Source organism: Amblyraja radiata, chromosome 8, assembly GCF_010909765.2.
Source record: "Amblyraja radiata isolate CabotCenter1 chromosome 8, sAmbRad1.1.pri, whole genome shotgun sequence".
NCBI classification, from domain to species: Eukaryota; Metazoa; Chordata; class Chondrichthyes; order Rajiformes; family Rajidae; genus Amblyraja; species Amblyraja radiata.
Window position 1 is genome coordinate 36279006 of NC_045963.1, and position 20053 is coordinate 36299058.

Here is a 20053-nt window from a genome sequence, read left to right on the forward strand (position 1 = left end):
CACAGCCTGATAAAAATAAAAACATAATGGTTTCATTTTTTAAATGAAATGCCAAAGAATACGAAGGTTACAATTTTCCCTGCAACCATCTCACAAAGTCAAATATCTGTAATAAGTCAGCAGGTCAGGAAGCTCTGGAGAACATGGATAGGTGATGTATCGGGTCAGAACCTGAAACGTCACCTATCCTTGTTCTCCAGAGAGACTGCCTGATCCGCTGAGTTACTCCAGCACTTGGTGTTTTTTGTTATTGTGAGAAAACCAGTTTATTTAATTTTTAAATATTTTGTCTGAAGAAGGATCTCAAGAAATGTCACCTATTCCTTTTCTGCAGATATGCTGCCTGACCTGCTGGGTTACTTCATAATTTTATGTCAATCTTTGGTATAAACCAGCATCTGTAGTTCCTTCCTACACGGAATATTTTGTATGGCTATTGAGCTTTGTCTATTGATAATGTTTTACATTTTTAAAATATACGAGTGGGTGACAACAGAAAATTATGCTACCTAATGTCTTTCATGAAGGAGTGAAGTAACTTTGGCTAATAGTAGCCGAGAGTGCACAATGGATTATCCAAGAAATGTGTACACGAATAAGATATTGTTTTAAAATTAGTTAGGGCATGTATAAGGCTTTACAGGAAACATGTTTTCCGCATCTTTTCTGTAAAGCAGCATCTTTTAGTTTAGTTTAATTTAGTTTAGTTTAGAAATACAGCGCAGAAACAGGCCCCTCGACCCACCGAGTCCACACTGACCAGCAATCTCCGCACATTAACACTATCCTACACACACATTAGGGACAATTTACATTTATACCAAACCAATTAACCTTCTTTGGAGTATTGGAGGAAACCGAAGATCTCAGACAAAACCCACGCTCTCATGGGGAGAACGTACAAAATCGGTACAGACAGCACCCGTAGTTGGGATTGAACCTGGGTCTCAGGCACTGCAAGTGCTGTAAGGCAGCAAATCTACCGCTGTGCCACCGTGCTGCCCATTCTTGACCTGAACCTGCAGTTCTTGTGTCTCCAAAGTCAAATATGTGTTGTTTGTAGATGTGCTCAGCAAGTGGATCACCGAACTGGACTAGCCTTTCAACTATAATCATTCTTTCCTTATCTGTGTACCTGGTGCCTCTCCCTCAAGTATGACTTGATTATTACTGTCAAGTCAAGTCAAGTCAAGTTTATTCGTTACATACGCATACAAGATGTGCAGTGAAATTAAAAGTGGCAATGCTTGCGGATTGTGCAAAAAAAACCTACAAAACAGAATGGAACAGAATCACATATTCACATATTACATATTTGCGGGAGGAAAAAAAAGAAAAAACAACAATTTTAAAAAGACACCTCACAACAGTAAATTGGTACAGCAAGTTAGTCCCTGGTGAGATAGGAGTTTACAGTCCTAATGGCCTCTGGGAAGAATGGAATCGTTTGCCTGACCGTAGCAGCTGGAACAGTCTGTTGCTGGGGTGGAAGGGATCCCCCGTGATCTTGTTGGCTCTGGAGTTGCACCTTCTGATGTATAGTTCCTGCAGGGGGGCGAGTGATGTTCCCATTGTGCGTTCGGCCTAACGCACTACTCTCCGCAGAGCCTTCTTGTCCTGGGCAGAGCAGTTCCCAAACAAAATTGTGATGTTTCCGGACAAGAAGCTTTCCACAGCCGCTGAGTAGAAGCACTGGAGGATCCTCAGAGACACTCTGAATTTCCTCAATTGCCTGAGGTGGTAAAGGCGCTGCCTTGACTTACTCACCAGTGCTGCAGCGTGTGATGTCCATGTCAGATCCTCTGAGATGTGGACTCCCAGGTATTTAGAACAGTTCACCCTATCCACAGTATCCCCATTGATCTTCAATGGAGTGTCCGTCCTCGGATGATGTGCCCTCCTAAAGTCCACGATCAGCTCCTTAGTTTTTTTGACATTCAAGAGGAGGCTGTTGTCCTGACACCAGATGCCAGATCAGCCACCTCCTCCCGGTAGGCCTTCTTATCTTTATCGGAGATCGGTCCCACCACCACAGTGTCATCAGCAAACTTGATTATAGAGTTGGAGCTGAACCTGGCCACACAGTCATGTGTGACTGTGTACATCGCAACATGTACAATAGGGGGCTGAGGACGCAACCCTGGGGGGATCCTGTGCTCAGGGTGAGGGACTTTGATGTATTTCCTCCCATCTTGACTAACTGGGGCCTGGCGGTGAGAAAGTCCAGGACCCAGGTACACAGGGGGGTGTTGAGCCCCAATTCCAGCAGCTTCTCAGCAAGTCTGGTGGGGACTATCGTGTTGAAGGCTGAACTGAAGTCTATGAACAGCATCGTCACATAGCCCCCATTCCGGCTGTCAAGATGAGAGAGAGCGGTGTGCAGAACCTGGGAGACCGCATCGTCCGTGGATCTGTTCGGACGGTATGCGAACTGCAGCGGGTCCATGTTGCGAGGGAGGAAGGTGCAGATGTGTTTCTTGACCAGCGTCTCAAAGCATTTCATGACTAGCGAGGTGAGGTCCACCGGACGGTAGTCATTCAGACAGGCTGGGGAGGCATTTTTTGGTACAGGTACAATGATGGATCTTTTGAAGCAGGCAGGGACCACGGGCTTGGCCAGGGAGACGTTGAATATTGTAGTGGGCACCGGAGCTAGCTGCGTAGCACAAGACTTAAGTACTCGCCCGCGATGTCATCTGGGCCTACAGCTTTCCTCGTGTTCACCTGTGTCAGGGCCCTCCTCACGCATGCTCGGACAACGAGAATGTGTGCACATCCCCAGCGATGGACCTCCCTTCAGCATCGTTAGCCAGCACGCTGGTGGTGTTGTGGTTAGCTGGCAAACCTGGGGTGATGTTGCCCGTCTCGAAAAGAGCGTAGAAGAAGTTCAGGTCATCAGCTATGGAGGTGCCGGCACTTCCGGTTGAGGGGGGGCTGCTCCGGTAGTTGGTTACAGTCTGTAGCCCCTGCCACAAGCATCTGGTGTCCTGCTGCTCCATCTGTGACTCCATCTTGTCCCTGTACCTCCTTTTTGCGTCCTTCACCGCCCTTCGCAGTCGGTAGGACTCTACCTTGTAGACGTCCATATTTCCGGATGCCAGGCCAGAGCTGTAGGCAGCGGTGCGAGCATTCAATGCAACACGAATGAACCTGTCCACCCAGGTTTTTGATTTGGAAAGGTGCTTACGGGGACGATGTTATTGGCTATTGTTGCGATGAAGTCCGTGATCGCTTCCGCGAACTCACTGACGTCTCTGGAACTTGCTTGGAACATATTCCAGTCGACATCTGTCAGTGCATCTTGCAGCATGGCCTCTGACTGGTCGGACCACTGCTTTATGTCCCTCATTACTCCCGCTTCCCAAACTATCCTTTGTTTATACTCTGGCAGCAGGAAAATGGCAGCGTGGTCAGATTTTCCTAAGGGTGGAAACTGGTGTCAGAGGTTATGAGGAGAAGGCAGGTGAATGGAGTTAGGAGGGAGAAATTAACCATGATTGAAACATAGAAACATAGAAAATAGGTGCAGGAGTAGGCCATTCAGCCCTTCAAGCCTGCACCGCCATTCAATATGATCATGGCTGATCATCCAACTCAGTATCCTGTACCTGCCTTGAATGGCGGAGTAGACTTGATGGGCCAAATGGCCTAATTCTACTCCCATCACTTATGGCCTCATGACCTTATGATCTTATGACCAGCCTAATGAAATGTTGGCATCCTCCTAGTCCCCAAACCTCTGCAGGCCCAGTTTATACAAGCAAAGCACAAAGTGGTGGAGTAATTCAGCAGGACAGGCAACAACTGTGGAGAACCGGGAATGTAGAAGACTCTTATTCAGACTCCAACATAACAAATCCAAAATACTAAATGGGAGGGAGTGAAGAGCAGGATTACAGAACTGGTATGAGTATTGTGAATGTTATAGCTGTCCTGGGATAATCTAAGGACCGTTTCCCTTTTACAATCAACTCATGAGTCTGAAGAAAGGTTCTGACCTGAAGCGTTGCCTATTCATTCCCTCCACAGATGCCGCCTGATCCACTGAGTTTCTCCAGCGCTCAGTGTTTTGCTCAAGATTCCCGCCTCCACAGATCCTTGTATCACCAGTTTTCACAAGGCTGGAATAAAATCAGAAAAGAGAGAGAGGGAGAGAAGCAAAGTAAAGGTCCATCAGAATGGGAGAAACTTACAAAGATGTATCAGATTTGAATGAAGGAAAGAAAGAAATAACAGGAAAGAGCAAAAAGCAAAGAATGGGATAGAGATGAAATGGGAGGAAAGATCTGATGAAAGGCTGATGGTGCAAGGCAGATGGGAAAGAGAGGACAATGAAAGAAAAGATATTGTCGACAGCAATTGGAGAAGCGTTACGAGGAACATATGCAAAAGGAAGAGAACTGTAGATAGACTTTAAATGCTGGAGTAACTCAGCGGGACAGGCAGCATCTCTGGAGAGAAGGAATGGGTGACGTTTCCATTCCGCTAAGTTACTCCAGCATTTTGTGTCTACGTTTGGTTTAAACCAGCATCTGCAGTTCCTTCCTACACTGAAAGAGAACTGTGTTGTTTGCAATCTAAGATGATTGAGCCCGTATTGAATTTGATAGGTAGCAAGGTGCTAACTGAAGGGTGAGGAACTATCCCTTGAGCTTCATTGGAATATAATGTAAAGTCTAGGGCAAAGAGGATAGACCTTAAGTGGGCCAATAAATTAAAATGGCCAACGATCAAAACTGAGTGTGGGGCTTACCGAGAAGAATACCATGAGGTGACCACCAAGTCTGTGATCTGGCAAAGGAGGCAGGAAAGCATGCAGTAAATCCAACATATCAAATGGGAGGGGATGAAGGGCAGGATTACAGAATGGAACAGGACATTTTGAAGGGAATAGCTCTTCTTGGAATAGTAGAACTTTTTATTTTTATAATTATCTCCTGATCTGCCTTTGAATGTATGTGGAAAGTAAATAGTTAATGGCAAGACCCTTAACAGTATTAATATACAGAGGGAACGGAGTTCAAGAGGGATTTTGGGGTCCAATTCCACAACTCCCTGAAAGTGGAAATACAAGTAGATAGAGTGGTAAAAAGGTGTAAAGTATGCTTGCTTTCATCAGTTGAGGCTTGAGTATTCAAGTCAGGAGGTTGTGTGGCAACTTTATAAAACTTTGGTTGGGCCATATTTGGAGTATGGTGTGCAGGCCTGATTGCCCCATTACAGGAAAGATGCGGATGCCTTGGAGACGGTGTAGAAGATGATAACCAGAATGCTGCCAGGATTAGAATGAAAGTACTAGCAATACGGAGAGGTTGTTTTCTTTGGAGCATCTGAGGCTGAGAGAAGGCAGGACAGAAGCATATGAAATTATGAGAGGCTTAGGTAGAGGAGACTTTTTCCCAGGAAATGTTAAAGACTGGAAGGCATAGTTTTAAGGTGAGAGGGAAAACGGAGTCTGTTTTTTCACACTGAGCGTGGTGGGCCCCTGGAATGCACTGCTAGGGGTGGTGGAGGCAGATACAATAGTGCCATTTAAGAGGCTTTTGGATAGGCACATGGATTTGCAGGGAATGGAGGGATATGGTTCACATGCAGGCAGAGGAGAGCCAGACTGAAGAAGGGTCTCAACCTGAAACATCTCCAGAGATGTTGCCTGCCCTGTTGAGTTACTCCAGCATTTTGTGTCTATCTTCGATTTAAACCGGCATCTGCAGTTCCTTCCTACACAGATTAATCTGACTTGGCTTCGTGTTTGGCATGGAATTTGTGGGTTGATAAGTCTGTTCCTGTGCTGTGTTGCCATGTCTTCTCTGCTCCATGTTCCATGTTCTATGTTCTAACTTTTCTAGCTTTTCCCCATGGCAAACCTCGTGCTTGCGGTCAATCATGGAGAAATACGGGTGATGTCACTATTGTCTCCCAGCCAGTTGCAATGCCTTATTCTTACTGCCTCACGGTTTCTGGAGATTTCTTGGCTGTGCCTTCACCCGGGAAGAAAAGGAGCCTGAATATTTTTTTTAAACTAATAGGAAGGGGTGAATATGCAAGTTAAAAAATAAATATATTTTTGAAGAATACAGTATTAGCTTCAAACTAGAACTAGTGATATGGAAAATTTAACAATGGTCAATGGTAATCCAGTTGGAAATACCAATTACAATTTTTGTCCATCAGTTTCAGGCACAAAATTAAAAATTCCTAATATAATTGAAAGTTGTGGCCAACAGGGCTTATAACAAGACCAGCTCTTTTAATGCAGTAAGCAATTTCATTTGATATATATCAGAATGAAAATGGCATAAGATTAGTCTGCTAAGCTTCTCAGTGCAGATGAGGTCAAGCATGCAATAGAAATCAAACATTTAATGAGATAAAGTTGAACTTTCTTTTCAAAAAGGAGCTACCCTGCATCATTAGTAGTTTTAGATCAGTTCCATTTACTGTAGAACTTATGCATATTGACATTAAAATAATCCAGTAAAAAGGAAGACATTGCATATATTTATCGACAGTTGAGACAGCTGCAAATATTTGTGTAAATGAAGGTAATTAGCTGATGGTGAGTTAAAAGTCACTAACTGCAAACGAAGAGCTGAGTTTATTTGCTGGCCACAGTGTCGGTTCAGGAGGTCATTTTCCTGTTTGAGTGCTATGTGAGCTCTTTTGTAAGTGACAGCAAGAGGAAAATGCTGTCCTCACGAAATGCAGCAAAAGGCCAATCTCCAAACAGTGAACTGGGAGTTAGCAGGATAACGAGGGCAGGCACCGAAGTGGAGATAGACATAAATAGCTGGAGTAACTCAGCTGGTCAGGCAGCATCTCTGGAGAAAAGGAATAGGTGATGTTTCGGGTCAAGACTCTTCTTTAGACTGAGTCAGGGAAGAGGGAACTGAGGGATATTAAAAGGTACATAGAACAAAATTGATGAAAGACATGCAAAAAGATAGATCAAAGCCAGCAATGATGATCAAGGACAGGTGGAGCCCACAATGGTCCATTGTTGGCTGTGAGGAAGGTGATAACGAGTAATACATAGAAACATAGAAATATGGAAAATATGTCCTTCGAGCCATGGCTGATCATCTAAAATCAGTACCCCGTTCCTACTTTTTCCCCAAATCCCTTGATTCCTTTAGCCCTGAGAGCTAAATCTCTCTCTTGAAAACATCCAGTGAATTGGCCTTCACAGCCTTCTGCAGCAGAGAATTCCACAGATACAAACAGTGAAATTCAGCAGGACAACTGTGAAACTAGTACGGCGACTAGGGTGGAGGAGCCTGTGTCAGCAGTGGGCACCACCCTGTCTGTGTGGACAGATTTGGTTCTGAAAAAGCTGCTGCGTGGCATTGTGGCCTCCCTGAGAAAGCAAAGCAAAGCAAAATGCAGATTACTTCCAGCTGATGATAGTACTTGGATTTAACTTAAAGGAACAATGACAATTAAATGGACATAAAGTGCCAGCAGGTTTGCCAGCATCTCTGGAGAATATTGATAGGTGACATTTCAGGTCGAGACCATTCTTCAGGATTCCTTGCCAAAAGAAAGAGTCTAAACATAGAAGGGTCTTGACCCAAAACATAACCCATCCATGTTCTCCAGAGATGCTGCTTGACCCGTTGAGTTACTCCAGTTTGGCTTGAGTGTATTTATGTATAGCATTGTATGATTTGATTAGATAGCATGCAAAACAAAGCAGATCACTGAACCTCAGTACACGGGACAATAATAAACTAAACTGAACTAAACTCTATTGAAATACTATTGGAAAGAAAGTAAAGAGCGGCATAAGAACGTTTACCTTGTTAGGTGAGAAAGTAAGGTCAGAAACGGACCCAGTTGGGCTAAAAACTGGAAATCTTACCACAGATTGCTGCTTTTTTATCCGTTTGCCCACAATGGAAGTTCGCACTTAATTTGGCAGAAGGTTGTATATTTATTCTCGGAGTATGACTGGCATTATTTATTCCCTTACAGACGATAAATACATTGACGGTTCTCTTCTAACAGAGGAAACATTTAGGAGATCTGGTGTGGTGGAGATGGTAAAGGGCCTTTTGCAGAATCCAGCAATAAGCAAGTTATTTCAGACCAGCCAGCATATCATGCTGGTGCTATGACTCATACCTCCAGATACAGGAACAGTTTCTTCCCGACTCTCAGGCAACTGAACCATCCTATTACCAAGTTGAGACCTCCCATCTACCTCATTGGAGACCCACATTATCTTTAATCAGACTTTACTCGGCTTTATCTTGCACTAAACATTCCCTTTATCCTATATCTGTACACAGTGGACTTGTAATCATGTTTATATGTTCATAAATTACTGGAGCAGCATTAGGCCATTTAGCCCATCAAGTCTACCCTGCCATTCAATCATGGCTGATCTATCTTTCCCTGTCAATCCCATTCTCTTGCCTTCTCTCCATAATCCCTGAGGCCCGTACTAAACACGAAGTTATCAATCTCTGCCTAAAAAATATCCATTGACCTGGCCTCCACAGCCTACTGTGGCAATGGATTCCACAGATTCACCACCCTCTGACTGAAGAAATTCCACCTAATCTGCTTTCTAATGGTACACCCTTTTATTCTGAGGCTATGGCCTCTGGTCCTAGACTCTTCCATTAATGGAACCATCCCCTCCACTCAATCCAGGCCTTTCACTATTCAGTAAGTTCCAATGTGGTCCCCCCTCATCTTTCTAAACTCCAGCGAGTACAGGCCCAGTGCTGTCAAATGCTCATCATATGTTAACCCATATGTTTCACGATACCTCAGTACATGTGGGAATAAACTAAACTAAACTAAGACAGATCCAGTTATGCATCTAATTTGCAGCAATATTTGACACGTCTATTATATATATTATATATTAATAGTGGCACGTCTATTGGAGTTCACGGTTTTGTCCAAGTTTTCTCTTGTTTAAGTTGGTTATTATTTGCCACTTATACATGAGTAATGACACTTATTACTTCTCAGCCAACACTAATAAACAAGCTTTAGTTCAAACTTATCTATGATGTTCGTCATGGAATAACAATCTACCAAATCAATAAAGATTGTCCACCTAGATAAAGATTTGATTAGGTGGCTGTGGCCACAGAGCTGTATCTCATCGTGATTTAGTAACTTCAGCAGAAAGAAAATCGAGATAATGAGAGAAACATATGAAACATAAAATGGTGCAGTGGAATTAAAACAAGTTTAGAAATGTTCGGATTCACAATACGTCGTTAATATGGTAAAATAAAATATAGCAGAAATGATTAAAAATTACATGATGCATTAACAAGTGCATAAAACAAAATAGTACAGCATCTGAACAGGCCCTTCGATCCAACATGGTTATGCTGACAATAATGCCAGTCCAACCTAATCCCATTTGCCTGCACATGGCCTGTATGCCTGAATACCCTGTCTGTTCTTGAATTTATCTAATGCCTCTTAAAACTTGCTATCTTATCTGCTTTCACTGTCTTCCCTGGTGTCATGTCCCAGGCACCTACCATCCTCTGTGAAACAAATTGTCTTGCAGGATTCCTTTAAATTTCTCCCTCTCACCGTAAACCTATGTCATCTAGCATTTGATATTGCCATCCTGGGAAAAAAGACCCAACCAACCTTCGCTATACCTTTCATTATTTTATATATTTCCATCTAGTTGCTCCTCAGCCTCCAACACTCCAAAAAAACAATCCAAGTTGGTTCAAACTCTCCAAATCGTCCATACACTCTACTCAAAGCACCATCCTGGTAAACCTCTTCGGCACCCTCTCCAAAAGACTCCACATCCTTCCTGTAATGGGGGGACCAGTACTGTACGCAATATTCCGTAAGTGGCCTAATCAAAGTTTAATACAGCTGCAACATGGATTCCCCACTTTTATACTCAATGCCCCGACCAATAAAGGCAAGCATGTTGCATGCTCTATGTCTTTTTTGCCACCCTATCCACTTGTGTTGTCACTTTCAGGGAGTTATGGGCATGTACCTCAAGATCCCCTTGTCCATCATTGCACCAAAGAGCTCTGTCATATACAGTGAGCTTTTCGCTTGCGTTTGACCTCCCAAAATCATAATTGTCTGGATTAAGCTCCACCTGCATCTCTCTACCCAAATTTCCAGTAATAATCTACACTTCGCCGTATGCTTGCCACCCCTTCTCGCTGTCCACATCTTTATTTTCCTGTCAACTGCAGACTTTTTAGTCGGACCTCCTGATTCATTAATTTTATATTGAAGTCACGTGAGTGACTACGTGAAGAGCCCGCCAGCCCGCATGCGCGTCAATACGTCGACGCCTGGCGCGGGAGTCGGAGCAGATCGAAACTGCTCTGGCAGGTAAATTAATTTTGTTTTCAGTGGGCCGCTGCGGTACAGCGGGCCTGGAGTAGCTAACGGGCGCAGCCTGTGCGGCTGCCGCCGTTGGAGCTCCAAACGGGAGCAGGCGACCGGATTTGGAGTCTGCCGTGGAGGCTCCATAAGGAGCTGAGATTCGATATTGCGGCTGCTGGCGCGGCCAGGTTAGCGATCGCTGCAAAAGATTAGCAGCAGCCGTTGGCTTAAAAATAGCTACGGCCAGGACAGCAACCACCAGGAAAGCTCAGCTACAGTAGCACCTAGCAATTTTAAACATAGATGCTGCCGGCTGAGGTCGGTTTAGCTTACGCTGGAGAGCAGCGTATGGTGTATGCTCTATTTATAGGGTGGCTATAAATAGAATTGGCAGGTTTTTTAATAGCAGTTGCCACTCGGTCACGTTTGGGACTATCCTAGCAGATAGGATACAAAGGTCATTTTTAATACTTGGGGAAGCGACGGAAAATGACGTCTCTCCGCACGTGCGCAGTGGGCCTGGGCGGGATCAGACTGGCATTTGTACTGCACCCATTCAGCTCGATGCCTCGCGTCTACTCCAGGTAAGTAGTTGCAGGAGGAGGAGTTGCAGGAGGGGAAGTCTGTAAGGGGGCCTAATCCGGCCTGCGGGTTGATTTAGTAACCCGTTTCTCTGGGCCCGAGGTGGGGGGGGGGTGGGGGTGTGGTGTCTGCCAGCCTGGTGACCAGGAGACCGTCCTCCCATCGCCGGGCGGGACTGGATGAATCTGAACCCAGCGGCTGTAACCCCAACACCAGATGCCGCTGCAGCGGGGCCCGCTCCCCTTGCCTCCCCCCGCCGCCAGGGCCCAAGCCATCTTCCGCCCACACCACCCCCGCTGACCCCTGCCAACCCCGCTGACACCCGCTAGGCCCACGCCACCCCCACTAACCCACGCCACCCCCACTGGGCCCACGCCAACCCCGCTGGGCCCACGCCACCCTCGCTGGGCCTACGCCACCCTGGCTGGGCCCACGCCACCCCCGCTGACCCACTTTGGGCCCACGCCAACCCCGCTGACCCCCGCTGGGTCCACGCCACCCCCGCTGACCCCTGCTGGGCCCATGCCTCCTTCATCTTCGCCCGCCCCCTCCCCCCGCCAGAAAGAGGGGGGAGAGAGAGAGGGGAAGAGAGGGGAGAGAGAGATGGGGGAGGGGAGAGGGAAAGGAGGATTATCTTTAGTGAGATTGCAAAATTAAGGTAGGTTTTAGAGCTATTATATTTTCTCCTCCATATGAATAATTTTAAACTATATCAAATAACATCAAACAATTGGAACTGCTTTCTTTTCCTTGATAACGATACTGAAAAATATGAATTCCATAGTTTGTGACATAAATATACATTTTAATGTGATCATTATATACAGATGTAACATTTCCATTTTGAGATGGGGGTGTGGAGGCAAATATGCGTCAAGCTGAAAGCCTAATCATTAAAGAGTTAAAAGATAGCCTAATCGATAAAGAGCTGAGAAGAGGAATCAGAGCTGCCAAGGAAAGGTACTCTGAGAAGTTGAGGAGCAAATTCTCAGCTAGTGACTCTTCTTCAGTTTGGAAGGGCATGCAAGAAATCACCAGCTATAAGAGGAAAGCCCCCCGCTCTTTAGACAATCGTCAGCTGACAAACGACCTGATTGAGTTTTACTGCACGTTTGAAAATCTGAAACGTAACCCTGAAACCCCCTCCCAACCAAGAGTGGAACTCGCTATCAAAACTTGGAGGGGACGGGGAACACAATATTTTGGTGGCCACGCGCGCATGCGCACACTCACACACACACGCGCGTTGCTTCAGAGGCTCAATCCAGCGCTAAATGCAGCTCAACTCTGCCTGTCCCGCCGGATCAACTACAGCCCTGTCTGGACTGATGGGATACCAGCGCTGCTTCTCCGCGCTGGCCATATTTTCCGCAAGTCCAGGGAGGCTGTAGGTTCACCTGGCGGGACAGGCAGAGTTGAGCTGGGTTTAGTGCTGTTTCTCTGTGCTGGTTGTGGGCCTGGGGGCACCGCTCCCGTGACTCCTGACCTCTCTGGCCACCCATGGGGGGGCAATCGGGACAGTGCCGGAGACCCGGCCGGGATCGATCCTGCCTGCGGATGAGGTGCAGGTCTGTGCCACGTCTCCCTCCTCCAATCACCGTGCTCTATCCTCAGTATAAAATCATGATTAGAATAGATATGATTGAGTCTTGCCCAGAGTAGGTGAATCGAGGAGCAGAGGATATATGTTTAAGGTGAAGGGCAAAAGATTTAATAGGAAACTGAGGGGTATATTTTTCACACAATGGGTGGTCAGTGTATGGAACAAGCTGCCAGAGGAGGTAGTTGAGGCAGGGACTATCGCAAAATTTAAGAAACAGTTAGACAGGTACATGGATAGGACAGGTTCGGAGGGATATGGATCAAACGTGGGCAGGTGGAACTAGTGTAAATGAGACATGCTGGGCCGAAGGGCCTGTTTCCACACTGTATCACTCTATGACTCAATTGGAGAAAAGCTAACTTCGAGGAGATGCGAAAGGATTTAAAAGGAGTGAATTGGGACATTTTGTTTTATGAGGATGTAGTACAGAAATGGAGGACATTTAAAGGTGAAATTTTACGAGTACAAAAACTTTATTGTTCTGTTCGGTTGAAAGGAAAGAGTAATAATTGGAAAGAGCCATGGTTTTCAAGGGAAATTGGACACGGTTTGGAAAAAGAGAGAGATCTACAATAATTATAGGCAGCATGGAGTAAATGAGGTGCTTGAGGAGTATAAAGAATGTAAAAAGAATCTTAAGAATAAAATTAGAAAAGCTAAAAGAAGATATGAGGTTGCTTTGGCAAGTAAGGTGAAAGTAAATCCAAAGGGTTTTACAGCTATATTAATAGAAAAAGAATAACGAGGGATAAAATTGGTCCATTAGACGATGTCAGTGTGGACAGCTATCTGCAGAGCCAAAAGAGATGGGGCAGATACAGAACAATTTCTGTTTTTCGGTATTCACCAAGGAGAAGGATATTGAATTATATGAGGTAAGGGAAACAAGTAGAGTAGCTATGGAAACTATGAGGATCAAAGAAGAGGAAGTACTGACACTTTTGAAAATAAGAGGATAAGTCTCCAGGTCCTGACAGGATATTCCCTAGGACATTGAGGGAAGTTAGTGTAGAAAAAGCAGGGGCTATGACAGAAATATTTCAAATGTCATTAGAAACGGGAATGGTGCCGGAGGATTGGCCTACTGCGCATGTTGTTCCATTGTTTAAAAAGGGTTCTAAGAGTAAACCTAGCAATGATAGACCTGTTAGTTTGACGTCAGTGGTGGGAAAATTAATGGAAAGGATACTTAGAGATAATATATATAATCATCTGGATAAACAGGGCCTGCTTAGGAACAGTCAACATGGATTTGTGCCTGGAAGGTCATGTTTGACTAATCTTTAAGTCAAGTGTTGACTTAAAGATTTATCGGGATGCTATGATGCATCCTGATAAAATGCTTTCAATGGCGCATATGTAAAGGTTGGTGAGAGTTGTTCGGGACATGTAGAACATCCTATTCTTCTAAGGAAGTAGTGTGTGCTTTCATGGCCATTGCTTCAATATGGGTGGTCCAGGAGAAGTTGTTGGTGATAGTTACTCCTCAGAATTTGATGCTTTTAACCATCTCCACTTCAACGCTGTCAATACAAACCGGAGTATGTGTACTTCTTCACTTCCTGAAGTCGATCACTATCTCCTTGGTCTTGCTGACATTGAGAGAAAGGTTGTTGTCTCGACACCAGGTCACATGGTTCTCAATCTCCTTTCTGTACGTCTCATCATGATTTGATAGCCGGCCCACAATGGTGGTGTCATCTGGGAATTTTGTAAATTGAATTAGATTTGTACATGGCTGCAGAGTCGTTGGTGTACAAGGAGTAAAGAATGGGGCTGAGAACGCATCCTTGAGGACTGGAGGGTAGCTAATGTAACCCCACTGTTTAAAAAGGGAGGGAGAGAGAAAACGGGGAATTACAGACCAGTTAGTCTAACATCGGTGGTGGGGAAAATTCTGGAGTCAGTTATTAAAGATGGGATAGCAGCACATTTGGAAAGTGGTGAGTTCATTGGACAAAGTCAGCATGGATTTACGAAAGGTAAATCATGTCTGACGAATCTTATAGAATTTTTCGAGGATGTAACTAGTAGAGTGCATAAGGGAGAACCAGTGGATGTGTTATATCTGGACTTTCAGAAGGCTTTCGACAAGGTCCCACACAAGATATTAGCATACAAACTTAAAGCACACGGTATTGGGGGTTCAGTATTGATGTGGATAGAGAACTGGCTGGCAGACAGGAAGCAAAGAGTAGGAGTAAACGGGTCCTTTTCACAATGGCAGGCAGTGACTAGTGGGGTACCGCAAGGCTCAGTGCTGGGACCCCAGCTATTTACAATATATATTAATGATTTGGATGAGGGAATTGAATGCAACATCTCCAAGTTTGCGGATTACACGAAGCTGGGGGGCAGTGTTAGCTGTGAGGAGGATGCTAGGAGGCTGCAAGGTGACTTGGATAGGTTGGGTGAGTGGGCAAAGGCATGGCAGATGCAGTATAATGTGGATAAATGTGAGGTTATCTTTGGTGGCAAAAACAGGAAAGTAGACTATTATCTGAATGGTGGCCGATTAGGAAAAGGGGAGATGCAACGAGACCTGGGTGTCATGGTACACCAGTCATTGAAAGTAGGAATGCAGGTGCAGCAGGCAGTGAAGAAAGCAAATGGTATGTTAGCATTCATAGCAAAAGGATTTGAGTATAAGAGCAGGGAGGTTCTACTGCAGTTGTACAGGGTCTTAGTGAGACCACACCTGGAGTATTGCGTACAGTTTTGGTCTCCTAATCTGAGGAAAGACATTCTTGCCATAGAGGGAGTACAGAGAAGGTTCACCAGACTGATTCCTGGGATGGCAGGACTTTCATATGAGGAAAGACTGGATAGACTCAGCTTGTACACGTTGGAATTCAGAAGACTGAGGGGGGATCTTATAGAAACTTACAAAATTCTTAAGGGGTTGGACAGGCTAGATGCAGGAAGATTATTCCCGATGTTGGGGAAGTCCAGAACTAGGGGTCACAGTTTAAGGATAAGAGGGAAGACTTTTAGGACCGAGATGAGGAAATCATTTTTTACATAGAATCTGTGGAATCTGTGGAATTCTCTGCCACAGAAGGTAGTTGAGGCCAGTTCATTGGCTATATTTAAGAGGGAGTTAGATGTGGCCCTTGTGGCTAAAGGGATCCGGGGGTATGGAGAGAAGGCAGGGATGGGATACTGAGTTGGATGATCAGCCATTATCATATCAAATGGCGGTGCAGGCTCGCAGGGCCGAATGGCCTACTCCTGCACTTATTTTCTATGTTTCTATGTATGTTTCTAAATATAAAATAAAAAAAGAAATTGCTGGAAATAGAATGATAATCTTTGACCTTATATGTTAACACTGCTGCTCTTTTTCATAGATGCTGTCTGATCTGCTGGATCATTCCAGAACTTCCTGTTTACCTTACAAAATAAACTTTATCTATGTGGGAGTTCCATAGGATTCCTCGGTCGTGAAAAATAATGGTGTGGAAGCTAACCATATGTTGTGCTCAGTAAAATTACCCTAGTCTTCATAAGGAACTACTTTGTCTTGCAACTCTCCCTCATTAACTCTCCTTAATTTGATCCTTATGGTCACTTATCATGCAATAAACACACCCATATTTGTGAGGGATGGCATTTGACTGAGATTCAAAAGATATGCTGATATTTGCCTTCCTATACTGAGATATAACTTTACTACCTCTACTTCAACAGGAAGAAGTTCTTTCCCCATATGCCTTCTACATCAGTGAAAATCTAACCACCCATCGTTCTTAGTTCAAAACTGGTACATTTAACACAAGATTTAAGAAATGCAAATTTACAATACTAATATAATTTGGGGTCGATCCAAAACATCAAAAGAACTGAGAGCTGAAGAGTGCAATGGATTTTGGATATGATCAATATTTATCTTCTCACATAAAATATTGTAAGCATATAATAGCTCATATGTCACAAAGAACATTCTGTTACATACCATTTACTAGAGTTTGTAAACAGGAATTTTATGCAATGCTAACATTTAACATACAAACTCATAGCAAGCAATGCATCTAAGCTGTATTTAATAAATAGTTGGGACTTTCTGAAGACAACAGGCTGAGTGATTGAGACATCCAGTACTATTTTAGTTATTTTTAAACTCCACACCATGAGTTCAGCATGTTTACTGCTCCAATGTGCAGATTAACAGCAAAACAATTTGGCCCCACCAAAGAACACTTGAGAATAACATTTTGTGGCATTAAACCACTGGAGGGGCTGCACCATTGAATAAGCTCTTTCATTGCAAGCTTTCGGCAGACAACTGGAAAAGTCAAACTATGATAACAAACTCAGGTCCCTTTTCGAACCAAAATTACTGAGGCTACAAAGGGTGGCACGGTGGCACAATGGTAGAATTGCTGCCTTACAGCGCCAGAGACCCGGGTTTGATTCTGACTACGAGTGCTGCCTGTACGGAGTTCGTGTTTTCTCCCCATGACCTGCATGGCTTTTCTCCGGGAGCTCTGGTTGCCTCCCACACTCCAAAGACATACAGGCTTGTAGGCTAATTGGCTTGGTAAAATTGTAAATAAGTGTGTGTAGGATAGACAATAGACAATAGGTGCAGGAGTAGGCCATTCGGCCCTTCGAGCCAGCACCGCCATTCAATGTGATCCATGGCTGATCATCCCCAATCAGTACCCCATTCCTGCCCTCTCCCCATATCCCCTGACTCCGCTATCTTTAAGAGCCCTATTTAGTTCTCTCTTGAAAGTATCCAGAGAACCGGCCTCTACCGTCCTCGAGGCAGAGAATTCCACAGACTCACAACTCTCTGTGAGAAAAAGTGTTTCCTCGTCTCCGTTCTAAAAGCCTCTCCCCTTATTCTTAAACAGTGGCCCCTGGTTCTGGACTCCCCCAACATCGGGAACATGTTTACTGCCTCTAGCATGTCCAAACCTTTAACAATCTTATATGTTTCAATAAGATCCCCTCTCAACCTTCTAAACTCCAGAGTGTACAAGCCCAGCCGCTCCATTCTCTCAGCATATGATAGTGCCGCCATCCCGGGAATTAACCTTGTAAACCTACGCTGCACTCCCTCAATAGCAATAATGTCCTTCCTCAAATTAGGGGTCCAAAACTGCACACAATACTCCAGGTGTGGTCTCACTAAGGCTCTGTACAACTGCAGAAGGACCTCTTTGCTCCTACACTCGACTCCTCTTGTTATAAGAGCCAACATGCCATTCGCTTTCTTCACTGCCTGCTGTACCTGCATGCTTACTTTCATAGACTGATGAACAAAAAAACCCAGATCCTGTTGTACTTCCCCTTTTCCCAATTTGACGCCATTTAGATAGTAATCTACCTTCCTGTTTTTGCTACCAAAGTTCACACTGCCACCCAGCTTTGTGTCATCTGCAAATTTGCTAATGTTACTTTGAATCCCTTCATGCAAATCATTGATGTATATTGTAAATAGCTGCGGTCCCAGCACCGAGCCTTGCGGTACCCCACTCGTCACTGCCTGCCATTCTGAAAGGGACCCGTTAATCCCATCTCTTTGTTTTCTGTCTGCCAACCAATTTTCTATCCATGTCAGCACTCTACCCCCAATACCATGTGCCCTAATTTTGCCCACTAATCTCCTATGTGGGACCTTACCAAATGCTTTCTGAAAGTCCAGGTACACTACATCCACTGACTCTCTCTTGTCCATTTTCCTAGTAACATCCTCAAAAAATTCCAGAAGATTAGTCAAGCATGATTTCCTCTTTGTTAATCCATGCTGATCAGACCAATCCTGTTACTGCTATCCAAATGTGTGGCTATTTCATCTTCTCCAGCATCTTCCCCACCACCGATGTCAGGCTAACTGGTCTATAAATCCCTGTTTTCTCTCTCCCGCCTTTCTTAAAAAGTGGGATAACATTAGCTACCCTCCAATCCACAGGAACTGATTCTGAGTATATAGAACATTGGGAAATTATCAATAGTGCTAGTGTACAGGTGATCGCTGATCGGTGCAGACTCCGTGGGCCGAAGAGCCTGTTTCCGTGCTGCATCTCTAAACTAAACAAAATCAAGTCAAGGTTTTCTATACAGTAATTCTCGACAGACTCAATAAATAAAATTTGCAGGAAATCCAGGAGATAGAATTAACCATTTTATAGTTCCACTGAATCATTTTGATAGAAGCCTCGAGAAAGATTTTCCATCTGTGTAAATGGGAAGAAATTACATATATATTATTTGACCTTAAAGTGAAATTATTCCAATTATCTTGAACTGAAGGAAATATTGTTGGGCTAGAATTTATTTTCCATCCCCAATTACCCTTAAAAGGGTAGTGGTGAGACACTTTCTTTAGTACTGCAGTCCTTGTAGTTAAGGAACTCCCACAGTGCTGTTGAGTAGGTATAACATATTTTCCATTGGACCTTGAAGTATGCAGCGATAATCTGAGTCCAGATATGCTCTGATCACCGTAATACTCAAAGGCACTAGGAGCTTTAAACAAAGGTAAGAACAATGGGAGACTTTGGCAGCTACATTAGCAAGAAGGTTTAATCTTACTGTGTATTGAGCTAACTACTTCCTATTGAAGTAGAGGTAGCAAGTAGAGGTAGAGATAATATAGGAAGGGGAAATGGGCATCCCTCACAAATATGGGTGGCTTTACTGCATTGTAAAAGGCCATAATTTCAATATGGATCAAATTAATGAGGGTTAACTAGAGGGAGTTGCAAGACAAACACATTCTAGTCTAACAACACATGGTGTTCGCAGCATATATATGCAAGATGATTTCATCACATTCTACAACCACATTAATTATTTATACATTCTACATAAATACACAACAATGCTTACCCTCTTTTATATATATTTATATATATATTTATATATATTTATTTATATATGTATAGTTATGTATATATATAAATGAGAGGCGTGGATAGGGTAGACAGTCACACCCATTTTCCCAGGATGGGAATATACTGGATATAGGATAGCTTTATGGGCAGAGGGGCAAAGTCTAAAGGAAATGTGTGGGGCAGGTTTTTTACACAGAGGGTGGTGAGTGCCTGGAACTTGTGCTCATGGTGGTGGAGGCAGATATGATATTGGCATTTAAGAGACATTTGGTTAGGCACATGGATATGCAGGGCATTGATGAAGTTGGATTATACGCAGGCCAATGAAAGTTAGTCATGACATTACATTGTGGGTCAATGGGCCTGTAGCTGTGCTGCACTGTTTGACATTCTGTTCTATGTTTTGTTCTATTTATTCAACGCTCGACCTCCGCAATCGCCTTTGACTTATGAGCAACTGGCAACCTCTTGGCTTAACTCACTGTGGTTCTGCGATTATTCACGTAGTCAACATCAGGAATGCATCCATCATCATGTTTCATCATAATAATCACAGGTATACTCTTCCTGCAATAATCTGACCAAAATGAACACCGCCTTACATTTAAAGACACAGAATTGTACTACCACATGGAGGTCTGGACAATGTATCGGATACCAATGTCCATTGTTGGACACTAAC